The following is a 21,023-nucleotide window of genomic DNA, read 5'->3' on the forward strand; positions in this document are numbered from 1 at the left end:
CTCATGACCCCTTTCTCCCGCTGTTCATGACCCCTTTCTCCCGCTGTTCATGACCCCCTTTCTCCCGCTCCCGACCCCCTTTCTCCCGCTGTCATGACCCCTTTCTCCCGCTGGTCATGACCCCCTTTCTCCCGCTGCTCATGACCCCCTTTCTCCCGCTGGTCATGACCCCCTTTCTCCCGCTGTTCATGACCCCCTTTCTCCCGCTGTTCATGACCCCCTTTCTCCCGCTGTTCATGACCCCCTTTCTCCCGCTGTTCATGACCCCCTTTCTCCCGCTGCTCCCCCTTTCTCCCGCTGTTCATGACCCCCTTTCTCCCGCTGTTCATGACCCCCTTTCTCCCGCTGCTCATGACCCCCTTTCTCCCGCTGTTCATGACCCCCTTTCTCCCGCTGTTCATGACCCCCTTTCTCCCGCTGCTCATGACCCCCTTTCTCCCGCTGCTCATGACCCCCTTTCTCCCGCTGTTCATGACCCCCTTTCCCGCTGCTCATGACCCCCTTTCTCCCACTGTTCATGACCCCCTTTCTCCCACTGTTCATGACCCCTCCCGCTTTCTCCCCCTTTCTCCCGCTGTTCATGACCCCCTTTCTCCCGCTGTTCATGAACCCCTTTCTCCCACTGTTCATGACCCCCTTTCTCCCGCTGGTCATGACCCCCTTTCTCCCGCTGTTCATGACCCCCTTTCTCCCGCTGTTCATGACCCCCTTTCTCCCGCTGCTCATGACCCCTTTCTCCCGCTGTTCATGAACCCCTTTCTCCCACTGTTCATGACCCCTTTCTCCCGCTGGTCATGACCCCCCGCTTTCTCCCGCTGTTCATGACCCCCTTTCTCCCGCTGTTCATGACCCCCTTTCTCCCGCTGCTCATGACCCCTTTCTCCCCGCTGCTCATGAACCCCTTTCTCCCACTGTTCATGACCCCCTTTCTCCTGCTGCTCATGACCCCCTTTCTCCCGTTGTTCATGACCCCCTTTCTCCCACTGTTCATGACCCCCTTTCTCCCGCTGCTCATGACCCCCTTTCTCCCACTGTTCATGACCCCCTTTCTCCCGCTGTTCATGACCCCCTTTCTCACACTGTTCATGACCCCTTTCTCCCACTGTTCATGACCCCCTTTCTCCCACTGTTCATGACCCCCTTCTCCCACTGTTCATGACCCCCTTTCTCCCGCTGCTCATGACCCCCTTTCTCCCGCTGTTCATGACCCCCTTTCTCCCACTGTTCATGACCCCCTTTCTCCCACTGTTCATGACCCCCTTTCTCCTGCTGCTCATGACCCCCTTTCTCCCACTGTTCATGACCCAATTTCTCCCGCTGCTCATGACCCCCTTCCTCCCGCTGCTCGTGACCTGCTTTCTCCCACTGTTCATGAACCCCTTTCTCCCACTGTTCATGACCCCCTTTCTCCCACTGTTCATGACCCCCTTTCTCCCGCTGCTCATGACCCCCTTTCTCCCAAAAAGGGCTTCACAGGCAAGGATACTGCTGCCAGTAAGATTGCACCTAAATCAATAATTTTTCAGATCATCAAGAACTTCAAGGAGAGCTGTTCAATTGTTGTGAAGAAGGCTTAAGGCGCCCAAGACAGTCCAGCAAGCACCAGGACCGTCTCCTAAAGTTGATTCAGCTGCGGGATCGGGGCACTACCAGTACAGAGCTTGCTCAGGAATGGCAGCAGGCAGGTGTGAGCGCATCTGCACACACAGTGAGGTGAAGACTTTTGGAGGATGGCCTGGTGTCAAGAAGGGCAGCAAAAAAGCCACTTATCTCCAGGAAAAACATGAGGGACAGACTGATATTCTTCAAAAGGTACAGGGATTGAAATGCTGATTGCTGGGGTAAAGTCCTTTTCTCTGATGAATCCCCTTTCTGATTGTTTGGGGCATCCGGAAAAAAGCTTGTCTGGAGAAGACAAGGTGAGCGCTACCATCAGTCCTGTGTCATGCCAACACTAAAGCATCCTGAGACCATTCATGTGTGGGGTTGCCTCTTAGCCAAGGGAGTGGACCCACTCAAAGAATGGTACCAACACATCCTCCGAGAGCAACTTCTCCCAACCATCCAGGTACAGTTTGGTGACGAACAAAGCCTGTTCCAATATAATGGAGCACCTTGCCATAAGGCGAAAGTGATAACTAAGTGGCTTGAGGAACAAAACATCAATATATTTGCTTCACGGTTTGGATGGTGTTCTTCGGCTTGCAAGCCTCCCCTATTTTTCCTCCAAACCTCCGACTTCAACTGTATAACATTCTATTGGTTGCAATAATTTTGTATAATAATTTAAATAGAAAAATCTGAAGTTGTTTTTGCATGTCAATTCATAAACCATGTGTCATGGAATAGGTAAATAGAAAATCTCTTCACTATTTTGCAATTTATTTGGCACAGCTGTACATTTTTTGGTCCTTAAATGAAATTGGTATATGTTTTTATTCATCACACCAGAAGTTAATGTTTATATGTAGGAGGAATGTATATCGTGGGGTGAATGGAGGTTGGATAAGAGCCAGGGGCTTGGAATGTTATTAAGTAAGGGTAAAGGCTTTCACATGCTTGGGGTCACTGATGAGGGTGGATAGCTGTGGATTAGTGAGGAATGGTGGCCGAGGTCAGGTCAGGTCACATGAAGAGAGAAGGAACAGTTTATTACCCACATCACTTAATTTCCTGGGAGAGTTTAGGTTAGTAGGTAGGTTAGACATGGTAGGTTAGACAAGGAACTGTGGGCACAAGCCACTGTGGGCACTGCATACCTAGGAGGGTTTAGCCCCTTAATAGGCTAGACTAGAGCACTGAGGGCACTGCATACCTAGGAGGGTTTAGCCCCTTAATAGGCTAGACTAGAGCACTGAGGGCACTGCATACCTAGGAGGGTTTAGCCCCTTAATATGTTAGACTGGAGCACTGAGGGCACTGCATACCTAGGAGGGTTTATCCCCTTAATAGGTTAGACTGGAGCACTGCGGGCACTGCATACATAGGAGGGTTTAGCCCCTTAATAGGTTAGACTGGAGCACTGCGGGCACTGCATACCTAGGAGAGTTTAGCCCCTTAATAGGCTAGACTAGAGCACTGAGGGCACTGCATACCTAGGAGGGTTTATCCCCTTAATAGGTTAGACTGGAGCACTGCGGGCACTGCATACATAGGAGGGTTTAGCCCCTTAATAGGTTAGACTGGAGCACTGCGGGCACTGCATACCTAGGAGGGTTTAGCCCCTTAATAGGCTAGACTAGAGCACTGAGGGCACTGCATACCTAGGAGGGTTTATCCCCTTAATAGGTTAGACTGGAGCACTGCAGGCACTGCATACATAGGAGAGTTTAGCCCCTTAATAGGTTAGACTGGAGCACTGCGGGCACTGCATACATAGGAGGGTTTATCCCCTTAATAGGTTAGACTGGAGCACTGAGGGCACTGCATACATAGGAGGGTTTATCCCCTTAATAGGTTAGACTGGAGCACTGCGGGCACTGCATACATAGGAGAGTTTAGCCCCTTAATAGGTTAGACTGGAGCACTGCGGGCACTGCATACATAGGAGAGTTTAGCCCCTCAACGTCTTGGTGATGGGGTAGTATTTTCACGTCCGGATAAAATGCATGCCCAAATTTAACTGCCTACTGCTCAGCACCAGAAGATAAGATATGCATATTATTAGTAGGTTTGGATAGAAAACACTCTGAAGTTTCTAAAACTGTTTGAATAATGTCTGTGAGTATAAACATAACTTATTTAGCAGGCAAAACCCCAAAGCCAAACCTGGTCAAGAACTACAGGAAATGTATGATCTGTATAATTGCAAACAAAGATTTCTGTACCAAATATTAAGTTCTGCTTTTCTGATGTATCAAATACTTATCTCATGCAATAAAATGCAAATTAATTACTTAAAAATCAAACAATGTGATTTTCTGAATTTTTGTTTTAGATTCCGTCTCTCACAGTTGAACTGTACCTATGATAAAAAATTACAGACCTCTATGTCATGTTTTGTCATTGGTTATCATGTCTTGTCTCTGTGCTTCCCTTCTATTCGTTTCCCTCTGCTGGTCTTATTAGGTTCTTTCCCTCTTTCTATCCCTCTCTCCCCCTCCCTCTCTCCCTCTCTCGCTCTCTCTCTCTATCGTTCCGTTCCTGCTCCCAGCTGTTCCTCATTCTCCTAACTACCTCATTTACTCTTTTCACACCTGTCCCCTATTTTGCCCTCTGATTAGAGTCCCTATTTCTCCCTCTGTTTTCCGCTTCTGTCCTTGTCGGATCCTTGTATGATGTTCGCTGTTCTGTGTCCTTGTTCCGCCCTGTCGTGTTTTACCTTCTTCAGATGCTGCGTGTGAGCAGGTGTCATTGTCAGCTACGGCCGATGCCTTCCCGAAGCGACCTGCAGTCTGTGGTCGCGTCTCCAGTCATTCCTCTCTACTGACGAGTGGATTTCAGTTTTCCTGTGTTTGCTTTCACCTAGATATATCCAGGATTATCGCTTTTGTCTATACTGGAATAAAGACTCTGTTTTCGTTAAGTCGCTTTTGGGTCCTCATTCACCTGCATAACACTCTACATGCAAAATCGGCAGTAGATCAAATACTTGTTCTCCCCACTGTATATCGACGGAATTAATCAAACAAAAGGACCATTTGTGATGTTTATGGGACATATTGGAGTGCCAACAAAAGAAGCTCGTCAAAGGTAAGGCATGAATTATATGTTTATTTCTGCGTTTTGTGTTGCGCCTGCAGGGTTGAAATATGGTTTCTCTCTTTGTTTACGGAGGTGCTATCCTCAGATAATAGCATCGTTGGCTTTCGCCAAAAAGCCTTTTTGAAATCTGACATGTTGGCTGGATTCACAACAAGTGTAGCTTTAATTTGCTGTGCATGTGTGATTTAATGAAAGTTAGATTTTTATAGTAATTTATTTGAATTTGGTGCTCTGCATTTCCCTGGCTTTTGGCCACATTTTCCAGAGAGTTTAATAGGTTAGACTGGAGCACTGCGGGCACAGTTAGATTAGGGGTTGGAGTCTGTTTAAGTGTCTGTAGTATATATGGTATATGGAGATGTTGGCACATCCATGGACTGGTACGATAGGTCATAGAACAGCAGTCCATGTAGAGGGACAAAGGCAGGGAGTGCGTTCGGTGGAGAATATCTGTGCTTAAAGATTCAACATTGTCAGTGAGTGGAAATGTGGATGGTGATAAAAAGTTTCCTATAAGTTCTGCAGGAGAGCCACATTCACGGATAGAAAAGCAAGAAGATATTTGAGTGTTGTTTGAACATGATTTGTGTGTGTTAGAAGTAGCAATAATGAGAGAGGTTTGTTTATGCCCTAGATTATGTGTAAATAGGATGACAACTGTGAAGAAGTTTGGTTACCTGTGTGTCAACAACAGTGATATTTGAGGCATAACGCTGGTATAAGACATCAGGTCAACCGTATTCTCCAGTAGTAAATTGGAAGACCTTCAGTATTGGTTCTAATACAAGGTATCAAGTGTCGTGACCACTTAACAGGCACATATACCATAACTACACTCCGGGGAAGTGGGTATCACTACTTTGGCAAATTGTTAATAGAAGGCATGTATTAGAGCCGTGAGTGAGGAAATCTAAACACTCTAGACACCGTCGGAGAGGCGTCAGAACAATAACTATTGAAATGGCAGCCTCGATTCTCCCTGTAAAGGAGGGCTAGAGGAAGAACAGTTTAATAAAGCTATAGAGGTTGTTGAAAGAGGTGGACAAGCATTCTACCAATTTGGCTCAAATATGGATTTTTTTTTAGCAAACTGGATAAAATTCCCTGCTGATGGAGAATGTCAATTTAACCAGAAGGGGACTAGGGTTCCAATTTGGGAACACCCCCCCCCCACGTTCAGGTGGAAGGTGGCGCATAGAACGCAAAAATATTCCTAAAAATATTTAACCTCCACACATTAACAAGTCCAATGGCTCAAATGAAAGATAAACACCTTGTTTGTCTACCCAGCAAGTCAGATTTCTAAAATGTTTTACGGCGAAAACATAGCACATATTTATGTCAAACCACCACCGAAGACACAGCTAATTTGCATAGCCAAGTTGAAAAAAATATGCAATCAACAAACGCAGGATTAAAAGAAAAATAATGCACTAACCTTTTGAAATCTTCATCAGATGACAGTAATATAACATGTTACACAGTACATGTATGTTTTTTTCAATAATATGCTATATATATCCCATAAATCTCTGTTTACAATCATGCATCATTCAAAAAATGCTACTCAAATGTCCTGAGAAATGACGATAGCTCCGGCAGATAACGTCAGCTAACAAGGAATACACATCATAAACTTTGACTAAATATGCATGTTCTACATATATATAGTTAGATACACTTCTTCTGAATGCAATCACTGTGTTACATTTATTTTTAACGTTACAGGTTTCGTTCACTAGGCTATACTATGAGTCGGCGCTCAAAAAGTAGCATTATGGCTCCTCTATCTTGGAGTCCACAAAACCCAATTTTACCACATAAATATTCCCTTACCTTTGCTGTTCTTCCATCAGAAGACCTGGAAGGAATTATACTTAACAAAAACAGTGTTTAGTTTTGCGGTCTGTGTCTTTCGGTTCTCAAACACGACACATTTCGGTTGAAATGTAGCCAAAAGTCAAGTGGATGCGCACCAAAACGTCAAACTTACATATTATATGTCGACTAAACTTATCAAACTAAGTTCATAATCAAGCTTTAACATGTTATAAAGGTGTACAGCAATCGTGAGGACGAACAGAAACGCATGCATTGTATAATCGATCTTGGAAAAAAGACAGGACCGGAGCAGAGCGCGCATAAAAGTGACCTGTTTTTTGTCGCGTGACCGAAAGGTTTCGGCCCGCCAAAACTCTCGTGAGCGAGCAATTCTCACAATGAGAAGCCCCATTGAAAGCTGAGATCGCGCTGAAGACAGAGAGACTGTTCCCAGACCTGTAAGTGCTTGGGAAGGGTGGGTGCGATGATGTCAAAGTTGGGCCAACTTTTCTGATGACAAGAGAGAGTTTGAGAGAATGACTGCCCTGAGAGTTCTGCTTTACATACAGACATAATTTAAACGGTTTTAGAAGCTTTAGAGTGTTTTCTATTCAATAATATTTTTTATTTGCATATATTAGCAACTTTTGACCAAAAAAATATATGTTTACTATGGGCACGCAATTACTCCAGCGGGGGCAGTAGACAGCCCTATCCCCAAGAATTCAGAAATGCAATTGTGACTTGGCACAATGACATAAAAAGACAAATCAAAAGCTGAATAGACCAGCGTTTTGATTTCAGCATTCTATCAACAAAATATTTTAACAGATAAAATCAAAATTAGTGGATGTACTCAGCAGCAAAAAGACTGGGTATGTGAGTACCTTTATAGAATGTGTACGTCTGCTTTGATGGCAGGTTTGAAACCTGTTATCAAAACGTCTTTGTGGGGGTAGTGGACCAACATTTTCGTTGGGATGAAATAGAGCAGGAGGCTTTGAGAGTGGAATCTAATTCTGCTCACTTCTCAGTCGTGCAGTGGGGTTAATTCCGCCACAGTGAAAGCCAGTAACAGTGGCTTCAACGGCCAAGGTAAGACAAAGAAACAGGGAGGGAAATGTACCGAAAAAACATCAAAGCTTAGTGGCGACAGAATCCCATTGGAAGAATGAGTGTAGGGTTGTACTATAGCATACTGCACCCGCTGCATTAGGAGGGAATGCTGCGATTCACGCGTTTACATCTTTGACAAAAGAACAGCAGCAAACAATCTTGAAAGTAGCGGGGCAGGAAACTCTCACATAGCTGTATATGGCCTCGGTTCGATCGATAGTGGTTCATTGAGATGACAGTTTCTATGTGAAGGCAGATGTAGGAGGCCAAGTCTCACACACAACTTTCTAATAGATGCCTGCGCTCAAATATCACTGATTCCTTACGATGAGAAATAGGATGAATTTCCGACAGCAAGGTAACGGGCAGAATCGAAAGCGATGTGACTACTACCCAAGTCTCTGACCATAGGACCAGTAACAATACCCAGATAATGTTACATGGCGACGGGTGTGTAACTGTAACGGGTACGATAAGTACAATAAACGACGACACATGGAACAAAACAAGAAACCCGAGTAGCATACAGACATGAAACCCTGGAACAGAATCAATAACGATAGTGGCAGGTGTGCATAAAAATGAATAAACTGACGATGTCGAGTGCTGGAGAGGGAGTGGGAGTACGTCTTATTCTGAAATAGATTTACATTTGAGGTTTGTCCTACTCTGAAACAAATTTATAGAATTGACGAAAGGGAGGAGGGGTCATGAGAAATTAGAGTGGAGTTAATATTGTGAGTAATTGTTAGGAGAGTTTTAAAGAAGCAATTCTGTCAAGCGACAGCATTGGGTTTACCAACCTAAAATGACCTTCTAAACATTTTGTTCATGAACATGAAGGGCATTATCGTGCGGTGGATATGGAAAATCATGGGGGAAAGAGAGACCAGTTATATACGGGAGTAAAATCGTTAGACTCGGTGGCGAGATAAATGTGGCCATGTCTAAGGGTAGTACATGCTAAATAAGGGGTACATAAACGTTGGGGTGGATAAAAACAAACCATTAAAGATTGGAGGGAGGACAGTGGACTTATTATTATCATGTTTTGTTTTTAATTCAAACTTGTGGGTTGTTGATTAAGATGTAGTATAGTAAATACTAACAAAATGTACATTTTCTCTTCCAGAAAAGGATGGGGTGTCATTATTTCGCTCTTTGAAATGTTTCCCGAGACTGTTGTCTCGTGAAATTCAGCAGTTTTATAAAGTATAAAGGTATCCAGATCTGGTTGTCAAGGGAGCTCCCAAATAAGTAAGGCCTGGCCATTGGTTTCTTTGTTTTTGCCCTACGTTTTACCACACACACCAGAACGCACACACACAACTCACAGGTTATGAATATTTGTTAGTGGTGTTAATACCGTGTTTGATTTATTGTGTGGGGTCTTTTTTATTTGGTTTTAAACTGGGTATGCAGAATGATGTAAATGTTTTTAAATGGTTTCTGAAGTACAGGGAAATAAAAGGGAAATAAAACAGTTAATGGTGTTGAATGACCTTTGTCCTGTGTGATAGAAAAATGACACGATTATGTTTAATACTGTTTAGGCAAATGGTTGTTTTATGCAATAGAATAGGCTTCTATTTGTACTCTCTCATCTGAGTCTGTGTGAACTGAGAGGAGCCTCTGAAGCTTACCGCTGACAATTGATTTATGAATGGGTTGGTGACAAAACCTACAGCATGCATTTCATAGAATGAGTTGGTGTTTGTGTTCTGTAAGGTGCCAGGGAGAGATGGCTCAGGGATGGATAATGATGAGATGAACCTTGTCATACAGTAGGGGCCAAACTCTGGTTTCTATACAATAACAACAGTCTTAACAGCAAATGCTATCTGGCTGGGGGATACTCCTTTCTCATATATTAAGTCTCACCTTTTGACCCATTCCACACATCTGTTGTTTGTCATGTAGACTAAGAGGGTGTATCTTTGCTATTACATATATTTGTACTCTTTCTACGCCAGAGTTCTCGGCCTCACCGGCTGCATATTAATATGTTTTGAACAAAGTATTATCCTGATTGGTGACTGACCTTGTCTCTCCTCATTACTGATTAGAATTTCCACACCTGACTTTCTGGTGAGGCCTGATAACACTAGAAATGATAGCGACATTGGGTGAGATTTAAGTATAATATGAAGAAGTGTATAGCTGTTGTTGTTTTGGTTCTTGCTTTTGACTTTGTTTTCGATACAAATCTCACCAGATTGGGTCTGCTGTATGGTCGGGATTTCTCCCTAAGGGTTAGCTTGCTAACTCCCTGACCTGGTAACTCTGCTGTGAGGTTGGGATTTCTCCCTAAGGGTTAGCTTGCTAACTCCCTGACCTGGTAACTCTGCTGTGAGGTTGCCAGTATGATAAGGGAGTATAATCCAATTTGGAAAATGTTTTCAACAGTGTGATGGTATGCTGTTTGACATTTTTTGGGAATTTTCTATTAAGAAAATTGGTAAGTGTGACCCCCCCTAACCGGCTGAAGAAATGGCGAAAATCTCATTCACTAAGGCCGTCAGGCACCACTTCTACTGAGACCGGAGTCCGAGCCAGAAACCTGTGTACGAGCGGCATGAGTGCCACAAGAGTCCCAAGACTGCATGTGGAGTGAGCATGGAGAGAGATCACGTTCAAACTCCTATCATGCTGCTGGTGCACTGGTGGGAAAATGGACCAGACAGAATGGCCTGTACAGAATAGTCGTGGCGGATCAGGTGAGAGATTTGTGTGCTTGGGAAAATGTGATTATTCCCTAGATATTGAAATTGGGACATTCTCAAGGGCCATTAACTGTGACAGGCATGAGTTACATATGTGTCGATGGGAAGATGTACTGTAACGCTATATGAAGAAGAAAAAAATGAAGATACGCCAGAAGATGAGTGCTGGGAAAGGGGTGTGGTCAACTGTGCCCGGGAATTGATTTAGGGTTGCCCTAATCTTTTTATTTGAAGTATCAGGTTGATTTTGGAGGTCTACACACTGGGAAATGTATGGTTACTTAGGTAAAAAAATGCATTGAGATACCGACCTGTCATTAACATGTCACTCGCAACTATAAAACAGGGACAAACGGTGGCCGAACATGGTGTCTATATATTTTCCCTGTCTGTAAATGTACATACTAACAGTGTCGGTGTGTGCCAAGTTGAGAATTCGAGTGACTCAATGTAAAGTACTAAGGAGTGTCATTCTAAATTTGGGTTGGATAATTTATCAACTGTTTTAATTATGTTTAGGGAAAGGAGAGAAAGAGAGAGAGAGCAGTGAGGAGAGCACAGAGTGAGGGGAGGGAGTACTGCTCCAATTTATAGTGTCTAGGCAGGATTTTCCTCCTTTAAACCTTATCTTTTAGTGCCCTCCAAGAGGGAGGTTATTAAAGAGCCCACTGGATGATATTTGGGTCAACCATGAGGGGGTACAGGATAGTAGGGGTTTCATTTTACAAGAATCCTCATGTCAAAGCGCATCACTACATATGGATTGCTGGATAATACGGTACAATGAATTATGTACAAGGCTCAACGTCTGTCTTGCTTTGACAACCGAGGATGAGGATGAAGGAGACTGGCATGGAGACTAGCATCCCTTTGGCATATAACAGAACAGAACGGATGGACGGTTCTTTCCCCAGTCTCATTCACATCAAGGGTGGTGTGAAATTATTAAACGTTTATTTTCCCTCTTCAAGTCAAAATGTTTTCTAGGTATTGTGGAACATGAGAATGATCATTGTTCCAGAGGAGGGAGTGTTGGAAATGGACTAATTGACTTGAGAATGTTTAAGTATGTTTATAATTATATAAGTAGAGTAGCAGGAGTGACTCGCATGTTATGGGTTCAATGGAATGATTCATGTGCAAATATATTTGTGGCCGGGGGCAAGGTATATGCAGGGCATGTGTTTGAGACAGAATGTTTGCATAAGGGTGTTAAGTGCAGAGTCTGGCAGGACCGACATCAGTGTATTCTGTGGAATCCCCAAAACCAAGGCCTTAACGTTACAGGGAATTGGGAGAGCGGAATGGAATGTGACTGGGGCAGAAATCTGTGTGGATCATACATTAAGGAAGGGAAGTTCGCTGTAATAATAGCATCACATCCTAAAGTGTGTAATTAAGAAGCATGTGACTCAGTTTTGTAAGGTTGGATACGCTTCCAACGCCATTGTTATCTCCCCCATTCATAACAGCCAGCAAACACTTGAAATATCTTCAAGAAGATTGGGACAGAGTGACGGTAAAGTGTCAGAAGGTGGCTGTGTATCAACCACTGAGACCCAAAGTTTACACTGTAATGAGGGTGTTCACAAAGGCGTGGGGTGAACAGGTCGGGACTCAGGTGGTTGTTGTCCTTGATGATCTTTTTGGCCTTCCTGTGACATCGGGTGCTGTAGGTGTCCTGGAGGGCAGGCAGTGTGCACCCGGTGATGCGTTGGGCAGACCGCACCACCCTCTGGAGAGCCCTGCGGTTGCGGGTGGTGCAGTTGCCGTACCAGGCGGTGATACAGCCCGATAGGATGCTCTCAACTGTGCATCTCAAAAGGTTTCTGAGGTAGGGAGAATCTGAAAGATTCAGTTCTAGATATATCAGTGAACCACAAAGGCAATAGGAGAGCAGGAGACAGATTCAATGCAATAGCTATTCTCAGAGCAGTCGTTGTAGGGACCGTAACTGAAGGAGCGGGAGTAGTGATGAAGGAGGCTATAGTAACAGCATGGAACTGGACTATAGCGCGAATTAGGAGTAGGAGATGGGGAGCAAAGTGAAAATGGCTTGGGAACACCTCTTGGAACCTGTTGCTGGACGGGGGAAGACTGAGTGAAAGCATGAGGAGGTCTCTTAGGGCCTTCATTTTTGTAGAACCCAACAGAAAATGATCCTGAAGGCATAGAGTCAGGCAAAGAGAGAATGGGAATCGTCATGTTATCAAACGTTTAATTATGCATAGCTTAGAAAGTATTAATAACGTGCTATGTTTGGTGTTTCTTTTTGTTTTCATGTCTTGTGCTATCACTCTCTTCGGTACCAGAAGGAGGAAATGGAGGAAGCCAAAAGCTCCAGCTGAAATGTCATTATCAGTTGTCCAATGAGAGATGGAAATAAGAGTCTGCATAGTTTTATTATAGAACAGAGGCCATAAGTCTTGGAGGTTTAAATTGAATAATCAACTGTGAACGTTAATCATGTTTTTTATTTTTTGTTCATGTTTAATTTTTTGTTCATTTCTAAGTAATTTCAAAGTTTATGTGATGTTGAACAGTATAGAATTACTATTAAAATCGTAGGGACTGTTGGGTTGTAATTTGAAATACTTGCTACACCAGAAGTTATTGGTTACTGATGACGTCACTGATGAGGGTGGATGGCTGTGGATTAGTGAGGAATGGGGGCCGAGGTCAGGTCAGGTCAGGTCACATGAAGAGGCAAGAAAATGTATGTGAACCCTTTGGAATTACCTGGACTTCTGCATAAATTGGTCATAAAATTTGATCTGGTCTTCATCTAAGACACAACAATAGACACACATAGTCTGCTTAAACTAATAACACACGAACAATTATATTTTTTCATTTCTTTCCTGAACACACTGTGGAAACATTCACAGTGCAGGGTGTAAAAAGTATGTGAACCCTTAATAACTGGTTGAACCTCCTTTGGCAGATGTTTGGTGTGAACTGCTCTCTTGAGGTCATGCCACAGCATCTCAATCGGGCTGAGGTAAAGACTCTGACTGGTCCACTCCAGAAGGTGTATTTTCTTCTGTTGAAGCCATTCTGTTGAGTTTCAATTGGCAGACAGATAGCCTAACATTCTCTTGCAAATTGTCTTGATAAACATGGGAATTCATTTTTCTATTGATGATAGCAAGCTGTCCAGGCCCTGAGGCAGCAAAACGGCTCCAAACCATAATGCTCCCTCCACCATACTTTACAGTTGTTATGAGGTTTTGATGTTGGTGTGTTGTGCCTTTTTTCTCTCCACACACTGTTGTGTGTTCCTTCCTTCCAAACAACTCAACTTTATTTTCATCTGTCCACAGAATATTTTGCCAGTAGCATTGTGGAACATACGGATGTTCTTTTGCGAACGTCAGATGTGCAGCAATGGTTATTTTGGACAGCAGTGACTTCTTCTGTGGTGTCCTCCCATGAACACCATTCTTGTTTAGTGTTTTACGTATCGTAGCCTCTTCAACAGAGATGTTAGCATGTTCCAGAGATTTCTGTAAGTCTTTAGCTGACACTAGGATTCATCTTAACCCCATTGAGCTTTCTGCACTGTGCTCTTGCAGTCATATTTGCAGGACTGCCACTCCTAGGGAATTTGTCTTACAGTGGACTGATGAACATCAGGCTTTTAGAGATACTTTTCTAACCCTTTCCAGCTTTATGCAAGTCAACAGCTCTTAATCTTGGGTCTTCTGAGATCTCTTTTGTTCGAGGCATGGTTCACATCAAGCAATGCATCTTGTGAAAAGCAAACTCAAATGTTGTGAGTGTTTTTTATAGGGCAGGGCAGCTGTAACAAACATCTCCAGTCTCATCTCAATGATTGTACTCCAGGTTAGCTGACTCCTGACTCCAATTAGCTTTTGGAGAAGTCATTAGCCTCGGGGTTCACCTACTTTTTCTTGCCACTGTATATAGTGGGGTCAATGGAAATTGGATAAGAGCCAGGGGCTTGGAATGTTATTAAGTAAGGGAAAAGGCATTCACGTGGTTGCGGTCACTGATGAGGGTGGATAGCTGTGGATTAGTGAGGAATGGTGGCCGAGGTCAGGTCAGGTCACATGAAGAGAGAAGGAACAGTTTATTACCCACATCACTTCATTTCCTGCCAAGCAACAAATATGTAATGTTTAGAGAAAAGGATGAGACTCCGCCTAAAGGCTGGTGGAAACATGTCTTTGGCTTTTCAGATGTTTGACCCAGTGGGCGAATAAATGTAGTTTGAGCATTAACTCTGCTTTAACTCTGTCTTTTACTCTGTTTATTTAGAACGTAACACCGGCAAGTTATTACATTTTCTCTCACCCATCCCCATCTCTCTCTCTCCACTCTCATTTTTTCCTACTTCTCTTCTCCCCCCTCCCCTTCTTCTCTCTCTTTCAGAGCCGAGGCAGTTTTAGTGGGAGGTGACGTCCCCTTGGTGTGAATATCTATGCAAGGCCAGCGATAAGAATATTGACCCAATAAAGAAGTCAGTATGTAGATTCCTTCCCACCTATCACCCTGCCTGGGTTATGATAATGGTCCACAGTCAGATCACTTCCCAGGAACATATTTTGATTCCATTAAGCTGCTCTTCTAGTAGTCCACCACCCTCCTCCTACCACAACCCCACCTCCCCTGAATTAATGGTTTACCACTCCCACACACCCTGTCAATCACTGACAACACACACACACATGCATGAACACAAGTGCACACACACACACACACACACACACACACACACACACACACACACACACACACACACACACACACACACACACACACACACACACACACACACACACACACACACACACACACACACACACACACACACACACACACACACACACACACACACACACACACACACACACACACACACATCCATAGCCATGTGTTATAGACATCCATGGCCATGTGTTATAGTGGTGTAGTGTACCACCATAGCTGTGTGTTATAGTGGTGCAGTGTACTACCATAGCTGTGTGTTATAGTGGTGTTGTATACAACCATATCTGTGTGTTAGTGGTGTAGTGTACAACCATAACTGTGTGTTATAGTGGTGTAGTGTACAATTATACCTGCGTGAAGCCATATCTGAGCCAGAGTCATCCAGGGGTGTAGGGGTCCTTGTTTGGGGGTGCTGCTCTGCATGGAATAGGCCACCTCTGACAGGGCCTGTTCCACCCGCGACGCCGCCATGGATGTGGCGTGGACTGAGCCTGCACACAGATACAAAGAGACAGCGAGAGAGAGAGAGAGAGAGAGAGAGAGAGAGAGAGAGAGAGAGAGAGAGAGAGAGAGAGAGAGAGAGAGAGAGAGAGAGAGAGAGAGAGAGAGAGAGACAGAGAGACAGCGAGAGAGACAGAGAGAGAGACAGCGAGAGAGACAGAGGGAGAGACAGCGAGAGACAGCGAGAGACAGAGGGAGAGAGAGAGAGAGAGAGAGAGAGAGAGAGAGAGAGAGAGAGAGAGAGAGAGAGAGAGAGAGAGAGAGAGAGAGAGAGAGAGAGAGAGAGAGAGAGAGAGAGAGAGAGAGAGAGAGAGAGAAAAGGACATTGGAGAGGGGGTCAGCAAGGCAGCACCTCCTCATGGTAAAGGATGCAACTGCTGGCTAATGTTTCTCCACTTTAAGGACATAAGCTGCACAACATGTCACACACAGTTGGCTTCATGCCTATGCTGCTCTGTACAATCACTCATTCATATATCTTTATGTACATATTCTTTATCCCCTTACACTGTGTATAAGTAGTTTTGGAATTGTTAGTTAGATTACTTGTTGGTTATTAATGCATTGTCGGAACTAGAAGCAAAAGCATTTCGCTACACTCACATTAACATCTGCTAACCATGTGTATGTGACAAATAACATTTGATTTGATTTGAAATACTTCATATTATATAGGCTAATACTTAGTCAGCTACACTAAGTCAGTACCTATTAACTGTCCTTGCAAAAAACCTATTATTCATGCAAATCACTGATTCACATATCCATGTATAGATGTACAATAACCTGGCTGTAGCTGTAGAAAGTAGGCTAACTGCTTTACATTTGAGACTGGAGTTGGTTCGTTGGAGATACTATTTGGAGTGGAAACTACTTTCCCCCACTCTAAAAAAGGCCTCAAAGAGCTTTAGATTAAAGGCCAAATGCTTCCTATCTTCAAATCCTGTCAAGAAGATTTGGTGAAAGGTGCAGGGCAAATAAAATGCCTGAGATGAATTTAGGGTGGGGAGAAAATACCCCTGGCTATAGAGAGATGTTTTTGATAAAGTCTTGTGAGTTGAGAGTAGAGATTTGACTTGCGTTTAAACTGAAATGGTGCTAAAAGGATTTAGTGAAATGGGAAGAGAGGGGACAGCCTCTGGTGAGGCACACAAGGCAACTTCAAACACACGCTCGCTCGCACGGACATGTCCCGTTAAAACATAACAGGCCTGCAGCAGAGGCAGGCTGGGACGTGCAGACAAACTTTCTGCGTAAGTGATTCTATTAATGCTATAGACCCTTTGACAACCAGTAAAACACCTCCAGTGTCCATATGAACCCATTAACAACCTACTCTCCTCAACACACTTCACTCACCTTTACGAACTGACTGGCTGCCCATAAAACGAAACACTGATCCTGAAATCCCCTTTACGTTACACTATAGACTGGTGTTATACTCTACACATGCTCTACATCACTGAAACACACCAGCCATCAATGCTGAACATCATCTGAACACTGTAAAGGCTCCTCTTATTACCTCAACACACTAGTAATTAACACAATCTAAACCTGAAAAATATCATCTAATCTAGATGTTAGAACAATTTTTACAAACACAGTAGCTACTCTACGTACTCTCTCTCCTACCTCTACACATTCTCCTCCTTCAATCTATCTCTCTGAACACCCACACCACTGCACACAGGATTACAGGCAGGCAGGCTATCAGAAATAGAACTCTTTGCTTTCTCTCTGGCTCCCTGGTTATTGACTGAAGCGATGAGCAAGGCACACAGTGTGCTTCTAAAAACCAACCCTGCCTGCGTCCCAAATGGCTTCCTATTGTCTCTATAGTGTGCACTATATAGACAATAGGAAGCCATTTGGGACCCCTGAGATCGACCCTCTTCCCTCTCAAACAGCAGCAGTAACCCGCCTCAGCTCCAGCTCCCACATTTAGCACAGCTGCAGACTGGAGACACTCTGCTCTGTTCAAAAGTACTGACCCATATAGGGAATAGGCTGCCATTTGGGATGCAGACAGCGTCAACCATACTGAGTGTAATGTCGTGGCCTAAAGAGATTTCTCTGTTCTAGCCATTCTATTTCTATGACCACAACAATATGATATGGCTGAGGAAGGTTTATCACAGAAGGAAGGAACACCCGGATGAGTGGCGGGATTGATGTTTTAAAAGGTCCCTGAATAGATAGAGAAAGAGCACCAGGAGCTGTACTATCAAGACAGGTGGCTGTATCACCAAGCAGGCTGAAGATACTGTTATCCAGTTATATCGATAAATGGCACACACTTCAGGTGAATGAGTCCAACTAAGCCTGGATTAAACTGGTATACTCTTTACCTGGATGAGTGAAAATTGTGATCCATGCAGTTAGGAAAAAATAGCACAAACTCTTTCCCGCGCACACACATACAGCGGCCTAAAATGTTCATGCAGGGTACAAAGTGCAAGGCATTGATGGAGAGCGATGTGGAGGGTGGGGCTTCGGTTCACAGCAGCACAGAAAGAATCTTCACGTTCTTAAAGAAACGATATTCATTTCACCGGGGCTTGAGAGCACAGAGTGGCAGCAGGAATGGGGAAGATGCATAAAGATGGCGACCTCCATGCACTTGTATACCAAGTTTGCTGTATAGTACATTGCTCTGTTGCTCTTTTAAAAAATCGTCACTAGCACATGATCCCAATTGAAGCTCCAAGACGTAGGTAATTTGATCAAATAAAAAAGTAGACTGTGTTAATTTATTGGCGCATTCAACCATGTCGTGCGTCATAGTTTAAAAACTCCATGGATTGTGGTAAAACAATTCCATCATATCTGAATTCAAACATCTTTATGTATCTCCTCCACTTCAAGAGGCAGTGCTCATCCACTCTTTTTGTTTTTTTCTAGTGAAGTCCAAGAGCATGTCAGAGAACACCGGGCTGGCCGCATGAAAAGAAAGTGGCCAATGCGCGTTTTTGCTGTCAGAGAAGCTCAAAGGAAAACTGTTAATAATCTGTGAAAGCCAAGATGCCCAGCAGCAAAACTGACTGGTCTCCACAATATAACAGCCAGTTGTCAGCAGTCATGGACAACATAGTCCTTTTGACTGACAGGCTCCATTGACAGCCCGATAACTAAACCACAAAGAAAATGAGAAAAAAAAACAACAAAAAAAACAGCTGGCCCGACTGGGACTGGTCTGACTAATGAGCTCTGCATTGTATGGTCAGGTGGAGGAAGCGTCTACGACAAGGCTGCGTATCTGGTGAACAGAATAGAGCATCTAGCCGGGGGAAACGATACTGACTCTTTAATTATGGAGTTGCCTACTCCATAGCTGGCCCACGAGTCAGGGAGCTCAGTGAGCTAATTGTTGAGGTGTAGCACAAAGGGTCTGAGGGGAAAAAAAAGAAAGAAAAAAAAAACAGAGCAAAAGGTGAACTAGCAAGTAGCGAACAGGACAGCATCCGGAACAGTACACACATGGTGGGTGACTTTAGGAGCACAGACAGACAGAGAGACAGGAAGGTGGTTGGTGGTGGTGGCAGATGGATATATTATTTCTTTTATTTATCTGTTATTTTACCAGGTAAGTTGACTGAGAACACTTTCTCATTTACAGTTAACGACCTGGGGAATAGTTACAGGGGAGAGGAGGGGGATTAATGAGCCAATTGTAAACTGGGGATGATTAGGTGACCGTGATGGTTTGAGGGCCAGATTGGGAATTTAGCCAGGACACTGGACTTAACACCCCTCCTCTTACGATAAGTGCCATGGGATCTATAATGACCTCAGAGAGTCAGGACACCTGTTTAACGTCCCATCCGAAAGACGGCACCTTACACAGGGCAGTGTCCCCAATCACTGCCCTGGGGCACTGGGATATAATTTTGACCTGCACAGATTCTGACTGTGGAGGAGAGATCAGGCCAAGGCCAGAAGTCCAGCGTCTTAGTGGGCAAAGAGAGAGGGAGCGGAGGGAGAAAAGAGCTACTTACAAACTGAAAACATGGAGTAAAAACCATGATACTGACGAGTTAGCATCTGGAGGGCTGCCTTTAAAATAACAAACCAAAAACAAACAAAGAAAGAAGGAGGATTTCTGAAAAGAGAAAATAAATTAAAGAGGAGTAATTAAAGAGATACAGCCAGGAGAAAACTTTAAAATCCTTTTCACTCAACAACAAAACTATAGCAGACTTTGGAGTCAAACATTTTAAAGGTCATTTTTAACATCAGGGAACACAACACTTTTATTCATGTTCTTTATGCTATTGTTACTAACTGCTAATGAAATTAGGAAATTTGATCCACATAAATACACTATCATTGCGCAAATCCAATCCATCCTAAACTGTGCTTCACCACTGCAGGTTTCTGTGGTTGCCATATTGCCATCCTTGACAAAGGTTGAAGCTGCAAGCTTTTCCTTATTTAAAGATCAAGCACATTACTATGGCAAACACAAAAACCTTGGGCCTCTAGTGCATGTGTAAATACACGATGGTTATTCGAAGTGCTCCAATCTAACCCTTTATCTAGCAGTAAACCATAAAATGGTACAACAGAAGGCAGAGGGGGGAGAGATTGTGGAACACCAAAGGACAAATGAATTACTAGAAAGATAAAGCCAGGGGACAAAGAGAGGTAGATAAAGGAGAGAATAGGTAGTAGAGTGGCGTGTGTGTGGAGAGGGAGCATGCTTGAGCAAACGTTGGTGGGTTCAACCTGTAGACAAACCTGTAGTACAAGTGCCTGATTGGAAATTCCTCACACGTTGTATACTGTACTACCTCTGTTTACCCCAAACAACCTCCATGCCAACTGAACTGACATCTTATTTGTCTGACGTTGTCGTTTTATTGTTTTGTCCTCAGTGACAGATTCGATTATAGAAAAGAACCCATTTGTCTTAAGACCCAGTCGGTCAGATAGATCGATACAGTGCCCTGAGTTCACCTCTCTTTCTTTCATTGTTCTCTCTTTCCTTCTCATATCCTCAGTGGCTGCTGACTCACTGTCTAAACCGGACAGGACTGCCAATCAGGCAGAATAGGGACTTCACGTTACCCTTTCAATGGGATGGTGACAGGCTGACAGAATCCTGTTAGGCTTGCAGGACAGGACACTCTGGCCTGACTCATACTGATAGGCCAACCTGATTCATACTGTTAGGCCGACCTGATTCATAGAGTTAGGCTGACCTGAATCATACTGTTAGGCCGACCTGAATCATTCTGTTAGGCCGACCTGAATCATTCTGTTGGGCCGACCTGAATCATTCTGTTAGGCCGACCTGAATCATTCTGTTGGGCCGACCTGAATCATTCTGTTAGGCCGACCTGAATCATTCTGTTAGGCTGACCTGAATCATACTGTTAGGCCGACCTGAATCATTCTGTTAGGCCGACCTGAATCATTCTG

The 21,023-nt window shown here is 43.9% G+C and overlaps 1 pseudogene; it reads right to left on the reverse strand.

Moving 5' to 3' along the window:
- LOC124046951 overlaps nucleotides 1–21,023 on the reverse strand; it is a 128,342-nt pseudogene that overhangs the window by 23,570 nt on the left and 83,749 nt on the right.

This window comes from Oncorhynchus gorbuscha, linkage group LG10, assembly GCF_021184085.1.
Source record: "Oncorhynchus gorbuscha isolate QuinsamMale2020 ecotype Even-year linkage group LG10, OgorEven_v1.0, whole genome shotgun sequence".
Taxonomy (NCBI): Eukaryota; Metazoa; Chordata; class Actinopteri; order Salmoniformes; family Salmonidae; genus Oncorhynchus; species Oncorhynchus gorbuscha.